At 40.3% G+C, this 19,058-nt stretch overlaps 2 long non-coding RNA genes across 2 annotated transcripts in view; both read right to left on the bottom strand.

Moving 5' to 3' along the window:
* LOC144368065 (uncharacterized) overlaps nucleotides 1-11,481 on the bottom strand; it is a 29,395-nt gene extending 17,914 nt beyond the window's left edge. The window contains exon 1 of the long non-coding RNA XR_013427805.1: nucleotides 11,269-11,481. This is a non-coding gene — a long non-coding RNA (uncharacterized LOC144368065). The remainder of the gene's footprint in view (nucleotides 1-11,268) is intronic.
* LOC144368064 (uncharacterized) overlaps nucleotides 1-14,836 on the bottom strand; it is a 64,631-nt gene extending 49,795 nt beyond the window's left edge. Inside the window, exons 1-2 of the long non-coding RNA XR_013427804.1 lie at nucleotides 14,462-14,836; nucleotides 11,488-11,860 (exon numbers count right to left, since the gene is read on the bottom strand). This is a non-coding gene — a long non-coding RNA (uncharacterized LOC144368064). The remainder of the gene's footprint in view (nucleotides 1-11,487; nucleotides 11,861-14,461) is intronic.
* Nucleotides 14,837-19,058: the final 4,222 nt, after the last annotated feature.

The raw sequence follows: 19,058 nt of genomic DNA, 5'->3' as shown, positions 1-19,058 counted from the left end.
CCTCACAGAAAGAAGAACCAGGGGTGGATATGGGCAGGGTGAGTGTGGCCCTGGTAAAAAAGCATCCATTACCATCACACAAACTCAGTTGCCATGATTGTTCAAATAGACTACTTTTTAGAACTGGCTTAGGTTCCTAGTGAAAATCAAAATACAGAGTTTCCAGCCACACCAGCTCAAAAACACACACACACACACACAGCCTATCCCCACCCCAAACTCAAGGTATCCCACCAGAGTGCTACCTTTGCTGCAATGATGAAACCCCATGGACACACTAGTACCACCAAAGCCCACGGTACACATCAAGATTCAATCTGGCTATTACCAACCACACTTTGGATACGGACAAATGTATAATGAAGAAGGCAGAGCAGATAGGGACCACAGAACCCAAAGAACAACACAGTGGTGAATTCCCTGGGGTTTCTTTTTTGTCTCCTATATCGCAGACTTGGAGCCAAAGAAGTCTTTGACCTGGAAATTTCAAATGGGTGCATATCAGAAAAGCCCCAGCAAAAGCCACTCTACTCCAGCCAAAGGCCACAGAAATTTAAAAAAAAAAAAAAAAAATGGCCTACTCCCACAATAAAGGTGGAATGAAGAGCCTAGATTTCCACCTTTACCAGGCTGTAATGAGACATCCCAAAACCTTACCAGGATAGAGCCAAGAAAGCCAAGTCAGGAGCTGAGACTTTCGTCCCTGTCGGGTGGTAGCAAGCACCCCAACATCACATTACCAGTAGACACCAGGAGGAGCTTGGACTTCCAACTCCTCCCAGCAGTACCTCTGTTTCCCTTCTTTAACACCATTTCCCTTCCTCTCCCCACTGGAATGGTGTCAGTAAAGGCCCAGTAGACTATTACCTCCTCCCAGCTGTAGCAAGCTCTCCTCCCTTTGAAATATCAGTCACCCACATGGGGAGCACTAAGCAGGCCCTCCTGGCCTTCCCAGCCAGAGAGGAAGCAAAGGAGGTCCTGCCTAGCAAGAGCCAGAATCCCACCTCTACCCAGCAGTAAAGGAGCCCTGCCCAAGTAACAACAGAGGCTGGCTGGGGAACCTCCACTTCTGCCACCCTTCTGACAGTAACAAGGCATCCAAAGCAGTATCAGAGGAATCCAGCTAAAACAACAGGTTTAAATAAGATCCAGAATCTCATAATACCCCAAACGTCCAGGTTTCAATGGAAAATCACTCACTTTACCAAGAACCTGAAAGATCTCAAAGAGACAATCAATAGATACCAACACCAAGATGGTAGAGATGTGAGAATTATTTGCTAAAGACTTTTAAAACAGCCATGATGAAAGTGCTTCAACGATTAATAAAGGTTACACTTGAAACAAATGAAAAAATGTTCTCAGCAAATAGAGAGGCTTACCAAGGAAAGACAAGATATGCAGAAGAACTGTGGAGATGTGATCTGAAAAATGCAGCACCCTCACCAAATTGAACCCTAAAATAAATTATGGACTTTGGCTGGTGATAATGAGTCAAGGTAGGTCCATTGGTTGTTACAGATGTACTTACAACTCTGAAACAGGATCCCAGCGGTGGGGGAGGATGAGGGAATGTGGGAAATATATAGTAACTCTGCATTTCTTACTTAGTCTTGCTGTGAACCTAAAACTGCTCTAAAAAAATAAAGTCTACTTTTAAAAATGTGTTCTGACCAAAACTTTATCTAAAAACCAATCAATGGACTGACAACAGTACAAGAAAGGGCACAGAAGGAATCGTCAAATATAAGCTGAGAGAGAACAATAGAAATCACATAACTGAATGGAAAAGAATGCACACAAAAGAAAGGAAGAAAGAATAGGGCCTCGGGACTGTCTTACTCTTTTTAGGTTCTGGAGGCTGGGAATTTAAGATCAAGATGCCAGCAGGTTTGAGAGTCCACTTCTTAGTTCATAGAACAACCCCTTCTCACTGTGTCTTCACATAGAAGAAGGGACAAGGCAGTTCTCCTGGGTCCCTTTTACAGGGGCAAAGCTCTCCTGATCCAGTTACCTCCCAAATAGCATAATCCTCATACCATCACCTTGGAGGTTAGTATTAAATATGAATTGGGGGAAACACAAACATTCTGTTCATAGCAGGGGCATTTGGGACTATAATAAACAATCTAGTAATCATGTCACCAGAGTTCTAGAGGGAAAAGAGGAATGGGTCAAGACTAAAAAGAAATATGTAAAATTGTGGATGTGTAACCGACGTGATTCTGCAATCTGCATTTGGGGTAAAATTGGGAGTTCATAACCCACTTCAATCTAATGTATGAAATATGATATGTCAAGAGCTTTGTAATGTTGTGAACAACCAATTAAAAAAATTAAAAAAAAAAACCTAATCTATAATAGGAGATTTGATTTCCTTTGTAACTTAGTTTAGAGGAGTGTTTTATAAAAGTTTCAAGTTATTGGTTTTGCTTATTTTTTAGTTTGTTTAAATATGTGATAATAGCTTTTAGTTTGATTGTATTATGATTGGACATATTTGGCCTTTAGAATTTCTGTTTTGGGGAATTAATTTTAATGTGCTTATTGTTCAATACATGGGCATTGCTTCTGAATCTTGCTGTGCTATTTAGTGCATAGAAATGTTTATAACTATTTACCCTTCATTGTTGATTATACTTTTTATCAATATAAAATTATATCTTTGAAAAAAAAAAGAAATAATAGCTGAAAATCCCTCAGATTTGGTAAAAAAGCCTAAGGATTCAGAAAACTGAACAAACACCAATCAGGATAAACCCAAATAAATCAAGACAAGACACATCATATTGAAACTTCTGAAAGCTAAAGACAGAATCTTGAAAGCAGCAGAAAGTAGTTAGGACACCTTCCCAAAGAGGAAAAGCAACTCTAATGACAGCAGATTTCTCATCAGATACCATGAAGGCCAGGAGAAAGTGCTGAAAGAAAAGAACTGTCAACTCCCATAGCATATCCAGGAAAGAAAAATATCCTTTAGAGATGAATGGAAATCCACATATTCTCAGATAAAAGAAAACTAAGAGAAATGTTCTCTAGCATACCTCCTAAAAGAATAGCTAATGAAGTTCTCTAAGCAGATTCTAGAAGAAGAGGAAGAGGAAGAGGAAGAGGAAGAAGAAGAAGAAGAAGAAGAAGAAGAAGAAGAAGGAGGAGGAGGAGGAGGAGGAGGAGGAGGAGGAGGAGGAGAAAAAGTAAGTAAGAAATCTTAGAGTAGGAAGGATAAAAGAACACAATAAACAAAAATATGGGTACATGCAGTATACTTTCCTTCACCTTTTGCATTTTCTTAAGTTGTTTGAGGAATGAGGCAAACATTTTAACACTGTCTGATATAGTTTGAAGTATAGGTAGAGGAAATATTTAAGACAATTCTATTACAAATGAGGAAGGTAAAGGGACATAAAGACAGATAATTGATAGAATGAGGACACCAGTAAACTATAACAAGTTAGGTATGTATAACACAATACCTACAGCAATCATAAAAAGCTATAAAAGGTGATACACGTTGAGTATCCCTTACCTCATAATCATCACATCCTACATCACTTCTGTTCTCTCTTTATCCAGCATTCAAAGTGCTTGGGACCAGAAAGTGTTTCATATTTTGGACTTCACACAAGGAGATATCTTGGGGATGGGACACAAGTCTAATATTTGCTTATGTTTTATTTCCCATCTTATACACATAGCTTGAGGTAATTTTGTATAGTGCTTTTAGAGCACCTGGGACCGTGACTCATAACATGAGGTGAGGTATAGAGGAATTCTCTACTTTTAGTGTCAACTCAGTACTCAGAAAGTTTTTAATTTTGGAGCACTTCAGATTTTGAATGTTGTGTTGAAGACACTCAAGTTGTAAAATTTAAAACACTACTAAAAAATCAAGGAAGTAGTCTAAGACTAAGTTTAAGTAAGCCATATCGCAGAAGAAAAAAGAAACAAACAAAGTACATTCAGAAAATTAAAAATGAAATGGCAAATTTACCATATGAGTAATTATATTGAATGTAAATTGTTGGGGTTGGGGTTGTGGCTCGGTGGTACAGTGCTTGCCTCACATGTGTGAGGCGCTGGGTTCAATTCTCAGCAACACATAAATAAATGAATAAAATAAAGGTCCATCAACACTAAAAAAAATATTTTTTAAAAAAATGTAAATTGTCTATGACATAAATTGACAATGAATTTTAAAGGATGAGTCATGGCTGACGGTATAGCTTACTGGTAGAATATTTGGCTTGCAGATGTGAGGCAACTCAATGAGCCAACTCTATGTTGTCTGTAAGAAATGTGCTTCAAGTTTAATGAAGTAGACAGATTGGAAGTAAAAGGATGAAGAAAGTTGCATCATGTAAACGTTAATCAAAATAAAGCAGATGTGGCAATATTCATATCAGATAACATGTACTTTTCTTCAGGGCAGAGAAATCTGACAGAGAGGGGCATTGTGTAATAATTCAAAGAGTCAACTCAACAAATAGCACAACAATCCTAAATCTGTATATAACAAACAATAGAGTTGTAAAACATACTGGGTGGAAAATGATAGAAACAAAAACAGAAATCTTCTTTAACTTTTTTTTTTTTAAAACAGTGTTGGGGAGGGAACGTTAGGCCTCCCACATGCTAGGCAAGCACTCTACCACTGAGCTATACTCCCAGCCCCTAGCCAAAATTTTAGTTGGAGATTTAAACCATTTCTCTCGACACTTGTCAGAACAACTAGTCAGAAAATCAGCAAGAATATAGAACTCAACCGTGGTTACCAAGAAGGCAGAATAGAAAATGGTTGCTTTCCTGGATGCTACAAGGTAAGAGACAAAAAATAAAGCAGACAAGTAAGTAGCTTCTCAGCAAGGCAGATGAATGAGAAAAAAAAAAAAGTTGGTGTAGGGGGCACTTACTGGAATTTAATTCTAGGCACTAAAAGCAGATCAAGAACTCAGGAGGTTGATATAATAAAAGAAGAAATTCCAGGCTCCACAGCCACTCCCTTGGCCAGAGGCACCGGCCAGAGCAATCCCTCTTTGAGCACAGAGGACAGATAATGAACTTAAAGAAACCCACATGTTAGGAGGCTGAGGTGTGTCTGCGTACAAAGAGTTTAGAGATCAAAGATGCTGCCCAAGTAAACTAAAAGACATGCTGCACAACATCCTGTACAAGAAAGAAACAACAGCTTTCCTGGTGGTGTGTAGAGGACAGAGGAAGAAAAAATTTTGCAGCCACAGCTCAGGAACTGGCAGTTAAGGGAACCGATTTCCAGCAAACCCGAGTCTGGCACAAAATAAAGGCTTGGCAAACCCCCACTGAACAACATAGAGTGTGCCTAAGTGACCAGGAGAAAATCAAACATGGAGAGAGGTTGATCCAGGACAACTGGTCGTGGAAACCCACCCAGCTCTCCCTTCCCCCTCCAACAGCCTGCTTACAGGACTGGAGTGGGAATTCAAAAAGGCAGGAGTGGGAGAGATTGAGTTCAGAGACTGAACCTGAGACCAGGAAACATGCAGTCCACAGGTGACATAGTGAACTAAGAACTGGCTCTTCTACCACATGATTGGAATCCAAGGGAGATCCCTGGGATACAGTCTTCCAGAATGGGCCAGCAATTTCTGGGCCCTGGAGGTGCACTGATTTAAAATCTCCAGACCAACTAGCATTCAGCAAAGAGCCTGGAGGCTACCTAAGCCTAAATTTGACCTCCAGGAGTTGCACCTACAGAATTAACTCTCTTACTCTAGCAAACCCACTCTTGGGGTGAAGCAAACATCATACTCCAAATGACCCCACCTAACACTGCTGAAAAGGGAAGCTGAGAATCGTTTGAACTCCAGTGGAAAAAAATTCTTCAACTTTTGATTGAGATATTTTCCCCCCCTTTTTTCTTTACTCTGTTTAATTGTGACCTTAATGGGTCATGGACATTTATACATATTCATATTTGGTTTTTTTTCTCCTTGCTAGCATTTTTAAACAAGTTATTTTTCATAGATCAGTTTTTGGAGGACTAGAATGTTTGATTACTATATTTCAGTTTTGTTTTGTATTTTTTTATTTTTGATTTTTAAAACTTTTCCTTTATGTATATATTTTCTATCATCTGCTTCCCTTGATTCTCTTTCTCTCTCTTCTTCCATGAACAGCCAATCTCATTGTTCCCTCTTTGACCCTTTCTTTATTTTTTTTACTTCTATCTTCTCTGCTCCTCCCTCATAATCATCACATCCTACATCACTTCTGTTCTCTTTTTATCCAGCATCCAAAATTGTAACCCCTTTTGCAAACATATTGTTCTTATTGTAGGTAATAACTGATCATATCATTTCTGTTTATTTTGACAACATTGTAGACATCATAGCAGGAACTATTTGGTTTAATGCTGTATTTTGTTTATTACTTTCATTGGTTGTTATTATCTGTCCATCCCTAAACAGTGAGGTACTGGAAACCTTCAGGGACACTACAAGTCTACAGGGTAGAAATGCTACTACCTCAGATCCATATTGTTAGATGGGCAGACAAAAACAATATGAAAAATCAAGGAAAAAATTGTCCTCCCAAAACCAAGATGTTTCAATAGCAGAATCCATCAACACCGCAGTGGAAGAAATGTCAGAGAAGGAGTCTAGAATGCACATAGTTAGCCTAATCCATGAGGTAAAAGATAATGTAAAGAGTGACATCAGAGAGAAAATATAGGAAGTGAAATATCACTTCCAGTAAAGAGGTAGAGATTCTGAAAAAAAATCAAGCAGAAATACTAGAAATGAAAAAACTCAATAAACCAAATTAAAAATTCAATGAAAAGCATCACCAACAACCTAGACCACTTGGAAACAGAGTTTCAGACAACAAAGCAAAATACATAATCTTGAAAGTAAATTGACCTTGAAGAAAAGATGTTAAGAGATCAGGAACAGAAATTACAAGAAATATGGGATAACCTGAAAAGAGCAAATTTAAGATTTATTGGAATAGATGAAGTCTTGGGAAACAAACCAAAGGAGTGCACAATCTTTTCAATGAAATAATAATCAGAAAATTTCCCAAATGTAAAGAATGAAATGAAAAGTCAGATACAGGAGGCTTACAGGACCCCAAATATACAAAACAACAACAGACCCATACCAAGGCACACTATTATTAAAATGCCTAATATACAGAAACAGAAAGCTTTAAAAAATAATTTAAATCAATTAGACTTATATAATCAATGATATGAATAGCAAAGGGAATATTATACTGAATAGACCAATTTGTAGAGAATGAAAACAAGGTTAATAGATACAAAATATAGGATAGGTCAGGATAGAATTTTAAAGCCTGTAAGAGATAAAGAACAGATTTCATTTAGAGGGAAACCAATCCAGATCTCAATTGATTTTTCAATCCAGATACTCAAAGCTGGAAGTCTTAGAAATCATATATATCAAACTCTGAAGGAAAGTGGATGCCAGCCAAGAATACTATATTCAGCAAAATTAAGCTTAAAAATTGATGATGAAATAAAAACCTACCATAATAAATGAAAATTAAAAGAATTCACAACTAGAAAGCCTGCACTACAATACACACTCCATAAAATATTTCATGAAGAAGAAATAAAAAATAAAACTGAAAAACAGCGAAGGGGAAACTACACTAGAAAAATAGTCAATCAAAGAAAAAACTAATTCAAATTAAAAATAAGAAATGAATCAAAATGACAGGGAATAAAAATCATTTCTCAATAATAACATTGAATGTAAATGACATAAACTCATCAAGCAAAATACATAGACTAAAAGGTCAGATTAAAAAACAAGACCAAACAGTAGGTTATCTCCAGGACACTCACCTCATAGGCAAAGACATCTGCAGGCTAAAGGTAAAAGTGTGGGGGAAAAAAAAAACAAACATTTCATTCACATGGATCTGGTGAACAAATGGGTTTCTATCCTCATATCAGATAAAGTGGACTTCAAGCCAAAGTTAATACCAAAGGACAAAGAAGGACATTTCATACTGCTTCAGGGAATTACACATCCATCAACAAGACATAACAATTGTAAATATTTATGCCCCAAACAATGGAGCATCCAAGTACATCAAACAAACCCTTCTCAATTACAAGAAGCAAATAGACCACAACACAATAACACTGTTTGACTTTAACACTCCTCTCTCACCACTGAATATATCCTCCAAACAAAAACTAAATAGAAAGTCATAGAACTAAAAAATATAATTAATAATTTAGACTTAATATACATATCTTATTCACTAATGACTGAATACACTTCCTTCTCAGCAGCACACAGCTCCTTCTGTAAAATAAACCATATCTTCAGCCACAAAGCAACTCTTAGAAAATACAGAAAAAATAGAAATAATATCTTGCATTCTTTCAGATTATAAAGGAATAAAATTAGAGAACAGCTGGCCTGGAACTTGCACTTCTCCTGCTGCAGGCTCCCGAGTTACTGGGATTAAAGGCAAGCACCATTGTGCCCAGCAAGACTTATTCTGAAGGTACAATAATCAAGACTATATAGTATTGGTGGAGGGGTAGATACACAGATCAATGAAACAGAATAAAAGAACTTGGGAATGGACTCATGCAACTATACCAAAACGCAAAATTCATCCAATGGAGGAAGAAGAGCGCTAGAATAATTGAATATCTAGAGGGATAAAAATGAACTTCAACCTAAGATTCACGTTTTAAACATAAATTAACTCAAAATGAATTGTGGACTTTAGTGTAAAACCATAACACTTTTGGTGGGGGCAGGGATAGGAGAAAACCTGCAGCATCCATTAAAGAAAATAATACAGGTAAGAGAAACTTGTCAATATTTTTAAAGACTTCTCTGTGAAAAACCTTAAGAAAATGAAGATTAAAACTACAGACTAGAAGAGAAATTTACAAACCACATATCAAACAGAGAGGTAGACTAATAACCATCATTCAAAATCCAAAAGTTTTTGTTAAAAAAAATCCAATTAGAAAATGGGAAAATGGCATTCAGATTCACTTCACCAATACAGATGGTAAATGAGCTCATGAAAAGATGTTTAACATTGTTAGCTATTAGGGAGATGTGAATTCAAATCACAATAGAATATTGCTACACATCTTATCAGAATGACTAAAATAAAGAGAATCGTGACAACTCCAAGTGCTATTGAGGATCACTTACACATTGCTGACGAGAATGTAAAATAGCACATCCACTCTTGAAAACAGTTTGACAGTTTCTTTAAAAAAATAAACATGCAACTACTATCCAAACCAGCAATATCATTTCTGGGTATTTATTCCAAGCAAATGAAAATTTATGTTCATGTAAAAACCTATACACAAAATTTTTAGTAATAGAAATAATCCAGATGTCCTTCCACATATTTTATAAATACCAATGATGCCACTCCGGTACCAGTCTTGTGGCATGTCTTCTTGTCCACATGTGAGAGTTTGGCAGACAGGACCTAGTACACACCCATGATCCATCCTCACCTTGTAAGGTTATTTTAATATATGAGACAGGCAGAATCCCTGCTGCTGTTGAGCTCACAGTTTTGGAGAAGAGATAGATAATCAAACAAGTATATGCAACTGATTATGTTGGCAATAGATTATTGTTATAAATCCCTGTTATTTCATTTCTATCCCCAACCCCAAAATTCAGTAGCACCTCACACCAGTTTACACAGACGTGCATGGACTGTTTAATATTTGTACGTGAAACTTAACGCAAAATGTTCCAAAGTACTAGATGAAAGTCCTAGGACTCCTAATTAAAACTGTCTGACTTAATTAGAAATCCGAACACTGCTGAGGTTCTCTGATCAAAGGAGCAAAGAATAGTTAGCTTGGTTTAATTATTTTTTTTAAAAAAAAAAGGAAAAAGAAAAAGCTAGGTTTCCCCTCTTCTTAGACCCCTTTATTAATGAACCCATAGAGTAAGTAAAAATACTTAGGGTCCACAAAGTCAGATAATCCAAACTTCCCCACTTATTCACAATATTTATAACTTTTACAACTTCCTTAAGCCTCAATTTCTTCTCCTGAAAAAAAAAAAGACTTCCTGAAAGTACCCAGCTCATAAACAGTTTGTGGGCTAAATGAAGTACAGCAATGCCTGTTAATGCACTGAGCATGATGCCTACCACATGGCAACCTCTCAGTTCCATTACATAATGATAATGTAACGTTCACACGATTTTCTTAGGACATATTCTTGAGACTAAAAGTAAAAAATCAGAGAGTTTAAACATTTTTAAATTCCATGAACATACTAAAAAATTAATTTTCGAGATTATTTAGACCAATCTATATTGCCACTGGCTATGTAGAGAGCACTTATCTCTCCTAATACTTTCTAGCTTTGTGTGCTCTAATGTTAAAGTATTTATAATTTCATAGGTGAACTGTGTATATTCCTTCTTTTGTTTTTTTGTCACTAAAACTCAATGGTTTGTTTTTTTCAAATTCCTCATAGATATTTGTATTTCCTTTTTAGTAGACAGTTGATTAATATCATTTATCTATGTAACTATAAGGAACTTGGTTTTTATTGATTTATGGAAACTCTTTATATAATAAGGATATTCATTCTTGGTTGATGTGTGAAATTTAATAACTATGTGTGGAAAGGGGTGAAAGCAGTTTTACTCTTCATCACTGAGATAGTGAATAACGTTTATGAATTGATTAATGACTTTCAGAGGGTTGGGGATGTAGTTCAGTGGTACAGAACCTGCCTAGCATGTGAGAGGCCCTGGGTTCAATCTCCAGTACTGACAGGAAGGAGGAGGAGGAGGAGGAGGAGGAGGAGGAGGAGGAGAAAGGAAGGCAGACAGACAGACATGCCTGGACTCCTGACTCAAAGGAACTGTCATGTAATAAATGTGCATTAAAGTATGACTTTCAAACTGCTTTTTAATCTGTATGGGTGGTAGGATGAAAATTACCTTTTGTTTTGTTTTATTTCTATCTATGTGTCATTTCCTTTCAACCACAAATGCAGAGATACAACTTCTGCTTACTATTTGTGAAGTACCTACAGCACGTCCTGCAGGTGCCTTCTTTCCACCCACCACAACTGAGTATTGCTGGTAAAATCCTGCTGCCCTCTTCTGCACAAAGTTTCCCTGGGTCACACAAGTCCACTCTCACCGCTTTGACCCCTATTTCACTCGTCCACAGACCTTGGCCAAGGACTGATTGAAATCTGGGTATGAACGACTCACTGCCTTAGTCCCAGTGAGACTCACTCTGCACAAGCCATGCTCCAGATCTTCTCCAGGATTCCAGAGGGACCCACACTCTTGCTCAGCTCTTCTCCCCTGCCTTGTTCTGCTTCCTCCCTCCCTTCTCCTGGGAGCATTCTCCCAATAAACCCCAATGCACAGGACTCCCCGTCTTAGGTTCTGTTTCTGGGAAATCCAGCCTGGGGCGATGGCCTTTCCAGGAATAATCATTTCTGTTTGTACCTTTATTCCCATGTCCAGTCTGGTTCCACTTCACCACCATGCTGCGCACATCACCATCTGGCAGTTGAGGACATCAAGGGGTGGATTGTTTCCATAGCTCGTCCAGGGTCATCTGAGGTGTTGGTTAATGTTTACTGAGACCCCTGAGGCAAAGTAATCTGAAGGTGAACTTTTGGCCAGGTCAGTTGAAACAGGCTTGGCACCCAGCCTCTGTGAACTGAAATCTTACATCTTGTTCCCCACGGTTGATTCCTTCAGAGCAGAAAATGATTCACACTGGCTCAGCAGCTCCAGCATAGAAGGTACAGAAAGTGCTTCACCCAGGGGTTGGAGAGGCTGGGATATGCTGGTTTGCAGCCATACATGGGTAGAGCTGGAGAGTACCACAGTGGTTAGATAATCTTATAGGGGTGAGGTGGGGGACCAAGGCCCAGAAAAGTGAAATTACTTATTCAAGTTCAAGTGGCACAGCAGTACTGCCCCTACAGGCCATTTTGATTGCCTTTGATTCTCTTTGCCTTTGATTTTCCTCTATTACTTCAAATCTCACAGGCCCCTTTCTGTTCCCTCCTTGCAGCCCAAGCTCAGCCCAATGTTGGTTTGCCCTTTAAGGGAACACTATCCTCCACCTTCTTACCAACCCTGCACTCCTGCCTCACCTGCCTCTGTTGGCCCTCACCCCTGTGTCCAGCTCATTAAAGGCTACTGAGAAAATGTCAGCACAGGCCACACCCTCCGCTGACCCAGGCCTTGACAGTCATTGCTGATGTTTGGTGGTCCACCCCACCCCACACCTGTACCCATTATTCCCATAATTCCTCACCCTCTAATACACACTCCCTGAGTGACTTCTTTAAGGAAATAGAAGCAACAAAGCACGTGTCCCCTATACCTTCTCTCCTGCTGCAAGAGCTTACAGCTGCACCCAAATGTGTCATCTTTCCTCAGCCCACCTAGGGGCTGTCCCTTTAACTCCTGCTCCCTGGAGGCCCGGTTCCTTAGCATGAACATTCTCTTCTCTCCAGCAACTAACCCTGCTGTCTTCCTCTACTTTCAATATGCTTATAAACTTGCTCAAGTTCCTCCCATCCTAGAACCAGGCAAATGACTAAGTACCCTCCTTGGATCCTGTATGAGCCAACAGCCCAGCTTCTAAGTGCCTCCCTCCCTTCCCAGGGAATGCCCTGGACAGAGCCATCAGGACTCTCCATGGCTTCCTCCTTGGCCCTTCATTCTTGAACTCTCACAGCCTCTGATTTGCTTTTGCTAATAACCAAAGACGTTAATAACCAAAAATAGTAATCCATCCTGAGGAAGTGTCTCCCTGCCTCCTCCACCCAGCCAGACAGCTCCGGCCACAGCCAGCACTCTTCCGTCCCTGCCAATGCCCACAGCTGGTTTTCGGGGCTCACAGCACACCCCCCTATTGCACTTGACTCTCACACCACAGACTACACCCCCAACCATCCTAGTTGGTCAGGATGGACAATGTTGGTAGGACAGGGAACTTTCGGGACTAAAAATTGAGAGAGTCCCCTCAAAATTATAATGGCTGCTCACCCCAATTGACGTCCTTGAAATTCTACTTCCACCGTCTCCTGGGTCCCCTCCTATCTTCCAAACCATTATTTCTCAGTTTCTAAAAAACACTTTCTCTTTGGCTCAGCATTTATTTCTCCAGGGGCCTCTCCTTTGGTGCTGTACCCGGGCCATCTCAACTCCCCTCTCCCCTGGCCAGCTCACAACTTCCACTTCTCTCCCTCTCTCCCTCCCAGGGCTCTTGTGACTCTCCCGCAGCCTGTGTAACATGTCATACAGAAAGCCAAACTCAGAGAGTTGGCCACGGAATCCATCCTCCATCTCCCCTTCTTGGTCAACAGAGAACAGGATGCAAGGCAGTGCCAACTGCTGAAATGGTGAGGAAGGACGAGGAGGACTCTCAGGAGATCAGTTCCTTCTGTCCCTCCATTGCTCTCTTCTCCTAATAACAGCAGCTGAAGTCCTTTGGGAGACCCATCTCTCCCGAAACGTAGTTCATTGTGTTTTACATGGTCAAATCCAGTCAAGGCCAATCAGCTTCTCGGGTGAAGGGAGATGAGGACATAACACAGAGGACACAGGTTCATTCCAACCTGTGTCACTTCCTACAGCCCAGACCCTGGAGCCGCCCCTTTCCTGGTTTTTTTGTTGTTGTTGTTGTTATTTGTTTGTTTTTAAGGCCTGGCTAATGAACTTTTCACTTGATTCTGAGCTGGGCCATTTTCTTCGACTAACTTTTCTTTTTGCTGAAATCAGTCAGAACTGATTTTCTTTTGCTAATAACTAAAGATGCAAATAACCAAAGAACAGCAATGGATCCTGAGGAGGTGTCTCTCTGTCCCTTAACCCCGATGTGCCACCTCCACTGGTAAAAACCGTAGAATTTCTTCCATTTCTCTCGCATCGGATCCCTCTTCTGCAGCTCTGTTCTACCTCTTTCTTATTTCTGATGCTGTCCTCTCTTGCCACAGCTAAGCAATATTTCCCATTTTCAAGTTACGTATGTCAAGCATTTAACAATTATTCTTTCACAATCCTTCAAGGTAGGTTTTGTTATCTCCTTTTTAAAGCAAGAAATTAAAACTCAGAGAGGTGACATTCACTGCACTGGGAAACAGGCAAGCCACACCATTAGCCTGTGCTCTGTGCCGCTTCAAGCAGCCTCCCCAGCTGCTATATCCCAGGAGAGCCTTTCTCCCCACAATGGCCTCCTGGAAGCTTCCCTTAAAAGTCAGATCTGGCTAGGTACACCCTTGCTTCAAAGTCCTTCTGAGGCTCTGCTGGCTAGAGGATGCCCCAGGCCCTCCATGTGGCCTTCCTGCTCTTGTCCTTGCTTCCTCCTCAGCCCCATCAGCTCCCACCCCTGTCTCAGACTTGTGCCCTCAGCCACATCGACTTGCTCCTAATTCCCTTGGTGTTTTATTCCAGTTCTCGCCATATTGTTCTTGAGCATCTTCTCCCTCCTGCCTTCTCTCTTCCCTCAAGACTTAGTTCAGCTGCTGTTTCCTTCAGGGAGCCTTGTTTGACAGTATAACCTCATCTGCCACCAAGCTATGTGGAATTTTTTCTGGCCTGTGCATTCTGCTGCATCGACCATGACGTTACTACATGATGGGGAAACTGTCTGTCTCCTCTGCTAAGCTAGATGCTCCCGGCAGGCCAGGGCTGTACTTTATCCCTGTTTGAGTTGGGTCCCAGAACCTGGCACATGGGACGTTCTTGCACTCGTGATTCTCTTGCTCTACCTGCGCACGGTTCCTAGGGCCCTGTCTGCCTTATGGCTGGTCACACTCTGACGCTGTGATTGCTGCTGCAGCAACACAAGGAAAGCCATTCCCCCAGCCCCGCCTCAAAACCTGCCACTGTCTCAAAAACCCAGCCCAGCAACCAAAAGTTGATTTCTGCAGAACCCACACCCTTTGATGATACTTTCTTAAACCATCAAGGGGATTCACACAATAAGAAAATGTCTTTTAAAATTTCCCTTTTTCTCTCTTCCACTTCCCCAAGGTACCACAGCTGCTGGGTACCATTGTCCCCAACACCCAGCTTCTCCTCCACCCCCATCTTTGCTCTCACTTTCTGAAGTGAGAGCAAAGAGAAATAAAAGAGAGGCCTGAAGGACAAGACTGGCACAGCCAGAGCCTCTGCAGTCAAAGAAACAGAGCAGCATGGCATCCTTTCCCTCCAAAGCAGACAGGGACAATGGAGCGCCCACTCATTTTTAGAGGTGTATTCAGATTGGCGTAGTTGTTCTCCTCCTACTTAGGAGTTTCTGATAACTTCAGTACTGTAGATATGTCTCAGTGAACATCTTCGGCCAGAGATGTTCTCAGTCGGCACCTCCACTTTTGATTCTTAAAGAAAATATGTTTCCTATCATCTCTTTGCCTCAGGTTTCTCATCTGTAAAATGGAAGTAATAATTCCCCTCTCGTAAGGTTGCTCTGGGGATCAAATGAGATAGAAAATGCAACAGAAGCTCTAACAAAGTTAGAACTGGGCCAGACGCACAGAAAGTGCTCGGTAAGCTTAGCTACTTTTGTTAGGTGGTAGCTATGATTGTAGGTTTATTATTGTTGAGCCTTTGTTGCTGACTACCAGCACCAGGCTGTTATCATGACTTGAATATCACAACCTGCCCTATCATTTCACTAACAATCTATGTCTTTTTTGGAGAGGGAGAGGACAATGGATGAATAGATAGATGATAGATAGATAGATAGATAGATAGATAGATAGATAGATAGATAGATAGATAGATAGATGCATGCTAGAGATTGAACCTAGGACCTCGCACATGCTAGAGAAGCACTGTACCACTGAGCAACATCCCCAGCCCTTTTTATTTTGTTTTGAGACAGAGTCTCACTAAGTTGTCCAGGCTGGCCTTGAATTTGCTATCTGTCCACCTCAATCACCCAAGTTGCTGGGGTTATAGGTATACACCACCATACCTGGCTTTAAATTTTTAATTGACATGTACAGCTGTACATATTCATGGGTCTCAGTGTGATACATGTTTACAATGTGGCATCAACTCAAGATAATTAGCATTCCTACTTCCTCTACATGATTATTATTTTTTTAAATAGACCTTTATTTTTATTTATACGTGGTGCTGAGAATCAAACCCAGTGCCTCACACATGCCAGGCAAGTGCGCTTCCACTGAGCCCCAGCCCCAGCCCCTGATTATCATTTCTTTACATTGAGAAATGAAATTGGGTACCTTAAAATTTCAAACTCTTCCCTTCTAGTTCTTTATCAAATATATAATAAGTTGTAGTAAACTATGGTCACCCTGCTGTGCTGTAGAACACTGGAACTTATTCCACCTATCTAAATGCATTTTACTACCCATTATCCAAACCCCCTCAATCCCTTAAAGTCTTCACTTTAGTGACTAGCATTGCTAAACCCCTATTCTTCAAGTCACAAGCCTAAAAGACCAATCATCTTGATTTGATTAGAACTGAGGGGTTTCACAGGACATAGGAAAATAGGTAAAATCTGGCAAACTGGGACTGGTTGGTTCCTCTCATCCTTGATTGTCTCCCTGCCCTCCCCCATCCATTGGCCACTAACTTCTGTAAACTCAACCTCCTGAATCCATCCTCTATGCCACTTTCTCCTATAAGCTGTCTCCTGTTGGATGCAGTGGCACACGCCTGTAATCCCAGTGGCTGGGGAGGCTGAGGCAGGAGAATTCCAAGGTCAAAGCCAGCCTCAGCAACTCAGCAAGGCCCTAAGCAACTTAGCAAGACCCTGTCTCTAAATTAAAAAGACAAGCTGTCTCCTTCTTGTGGCTGTCTTGCTTCTGCTTTCCCACCACTCTGGTTTCCCTTAGAACTACTAGAATGACCCTCCCAAAAGACGCCTTCTATGGAGCAGATCTCCCACTAAGATTCTTCAGAGGTCCATCCTGCTTTCCTGTTGGTCCCAGTTCCTTGCCACTGCTGAGGTCTAATTTATCAAAACTCTACTGATAGACCAGTACTTATTTATAAGCATTTTTATATTTTTTAATGACATATTATTTATAAGCAGTCTTTTTGTTGTTTTGGCCTAAGACTCATAACTGTAATACAAATGTAAAAACATTTTGATCAGACTTCCTCTTAGGATGGGTAAAGTGTCTTTGTTGACAAAATATGTGGATAAGTGCTTGGGTCGGGCTGTCTCCTCCATGTGAGACGGGGTGTGGGGTAAGGATTTGTATGTGAGTCACAGGGAGGAGAAGATACGAAGCCAGAAAAATGAAGGTCATGAATTTGGGAGCAGGCAGAAGGCTATATGGATGTGATATGACCCTGAACCACAAAAATCTACCTCCGTTCACCTTCAGCAGCATAACAGAACTTGTGAAAGAATTGGTGCTTGTGGGTTGTTAGTGGAGCTTAGTGGGAAGGGCTAAACTTTGCCTCTAAATGGACTCAGTGCTGGCAGCACATAGCAGAGAGATGGAGAAAGAAACCAGAGCCAGAGGACTGCTGATGTCACACAGACTGTGGGTACAGGTCAAGTTCACCAGACTTCCCAGGGATGGGGAGCCCCAACTAACTTGTACCTTGCACAACCGCCTTCCAAAACACATCTTCACCCCTGCAGTCCTGGTTTGGGCTCAGGTTTCGAAACCCCATAGCACAGAGCTGGAGGAGGAGAAAGATCTGTTTTCAAGAAGGGTCAGGCCTCAGCAAAACTTGACCTTCTCTTTCTCTGATTCTGCAAAACTTGGAGTTCTTCTTGTAATTTTTTTGTTTGTTTGTTTTTTGTACCAGGGATTGAACCCAGAGGCACTCAACCACTGAGCCACATCCCCAGCTCTTTTTATTTGTTATTTTGAGACAAGGTGTCCATAAGTTGCTTAGGACCTTGCTAAGTTGCTGAGGCTGGCTTTAAACTTGCAATCTTCCTGCAAGTTACTGGGATTACAGGCATGCCCTATCACGCAGGGCCTCTTCTTGACCTTAATAAAACTTATCGTGTCTTGTGTATTCACCCTTAAATTTTGTCAGAAAGGATTTTTGTTATTTTTCCTCCCCACTCTCCTTCTCACCCATATTTTGAAAAGTTTTATTGATGAAAATGCATTTTACTCACAGTTAATCCATTTGTTCACATTTTGGCAATTAGAACCTTATACAATATAATTTTGTCAAAAGCAACCCAAATACTAAGTATAACTATAATGCTTTAATTTTTAAAAAAAAAAATGAAATTAAAAAAAATCTTGTACAAGTGTGGGTCAACACTTCTGATTTCCTTGAGATAACGAAATTAGTGCTGAACTAATATAATTCTACATCAAAGCCAAGTAGTTTTATGGTTTAATAATAGCAAATGTTTGTGGAAACTTTACCCTGTGCCAGGCAGCATCCCATTGAGGTGGGATTATTATTAACCTGTGTCACAGTCAAGGAAACATAAGAGGCTGACTTTCCCAGCATCAAGAGCATGTGGGCAACAATGCCAGGTGATCCCGTGACAGAGCCCACAATATCCTATTACCAAGGAGATAAAATAATGCAGTTAAAATGTGCAATTTCTATCTTGTTTTGTAAAATATTGCAAAAATGTAAAGTTCCTCTGTCACTCTCTTAATCCCCCTAAAAGTTCTAAACTTCCAGGAAATAAAGGAATCCCTCTTAAGAGAGTAATTATTTTTGGTTTCAGTGTTTAGAAGAAGCTGGTTTTATTATGTAAATCTAGACAGTTTTCAACTTGGTTCAATATATTTTCTTTTCTTTTTTAAACTGCATGCAATATTTACACTGCTCTGCCCAAAAAACCAAGAAGCATAACTTTATAAATATTTCTAATCCTCATTAATATACAGACGTCAATTCTGTCTAATTTTGAGCAGTGTTTTCATGCTCTGTGGTCCTATTTTGAATGCTATTCCTTTTACCAAACATGGTATCAGATGTCCTGTTGACGGAATCCATGCATTTGTCTTCTGACACCCTGTACATGATGTCGATGTGGAGGCCCACCTCTCACCTCTCAATCCGGGGTCATAGAGCTAGGTGGT

This window comes from Ictidomys tridecemlineatus, chromosome 11 (genome assembly GCF_052094955.1).
Source record: "Ictidomys tridecemlineatus isolate mIctTri1 chromosome 11, mIctTri1.hap1, whole genome shotgun sequence".
Lineage (NCBI taxonomy): Eukaryota > Metazoa > Chordata > Mammalia > Rodentia > Sciuridae > Ictidomys > Ictidomys tridecemlineatus.
The sequence above is the reverse complement of the archived record's forward strand: the minus strand, read 5'-3'. Positions and strand labels throughout refer to the sequence as shown.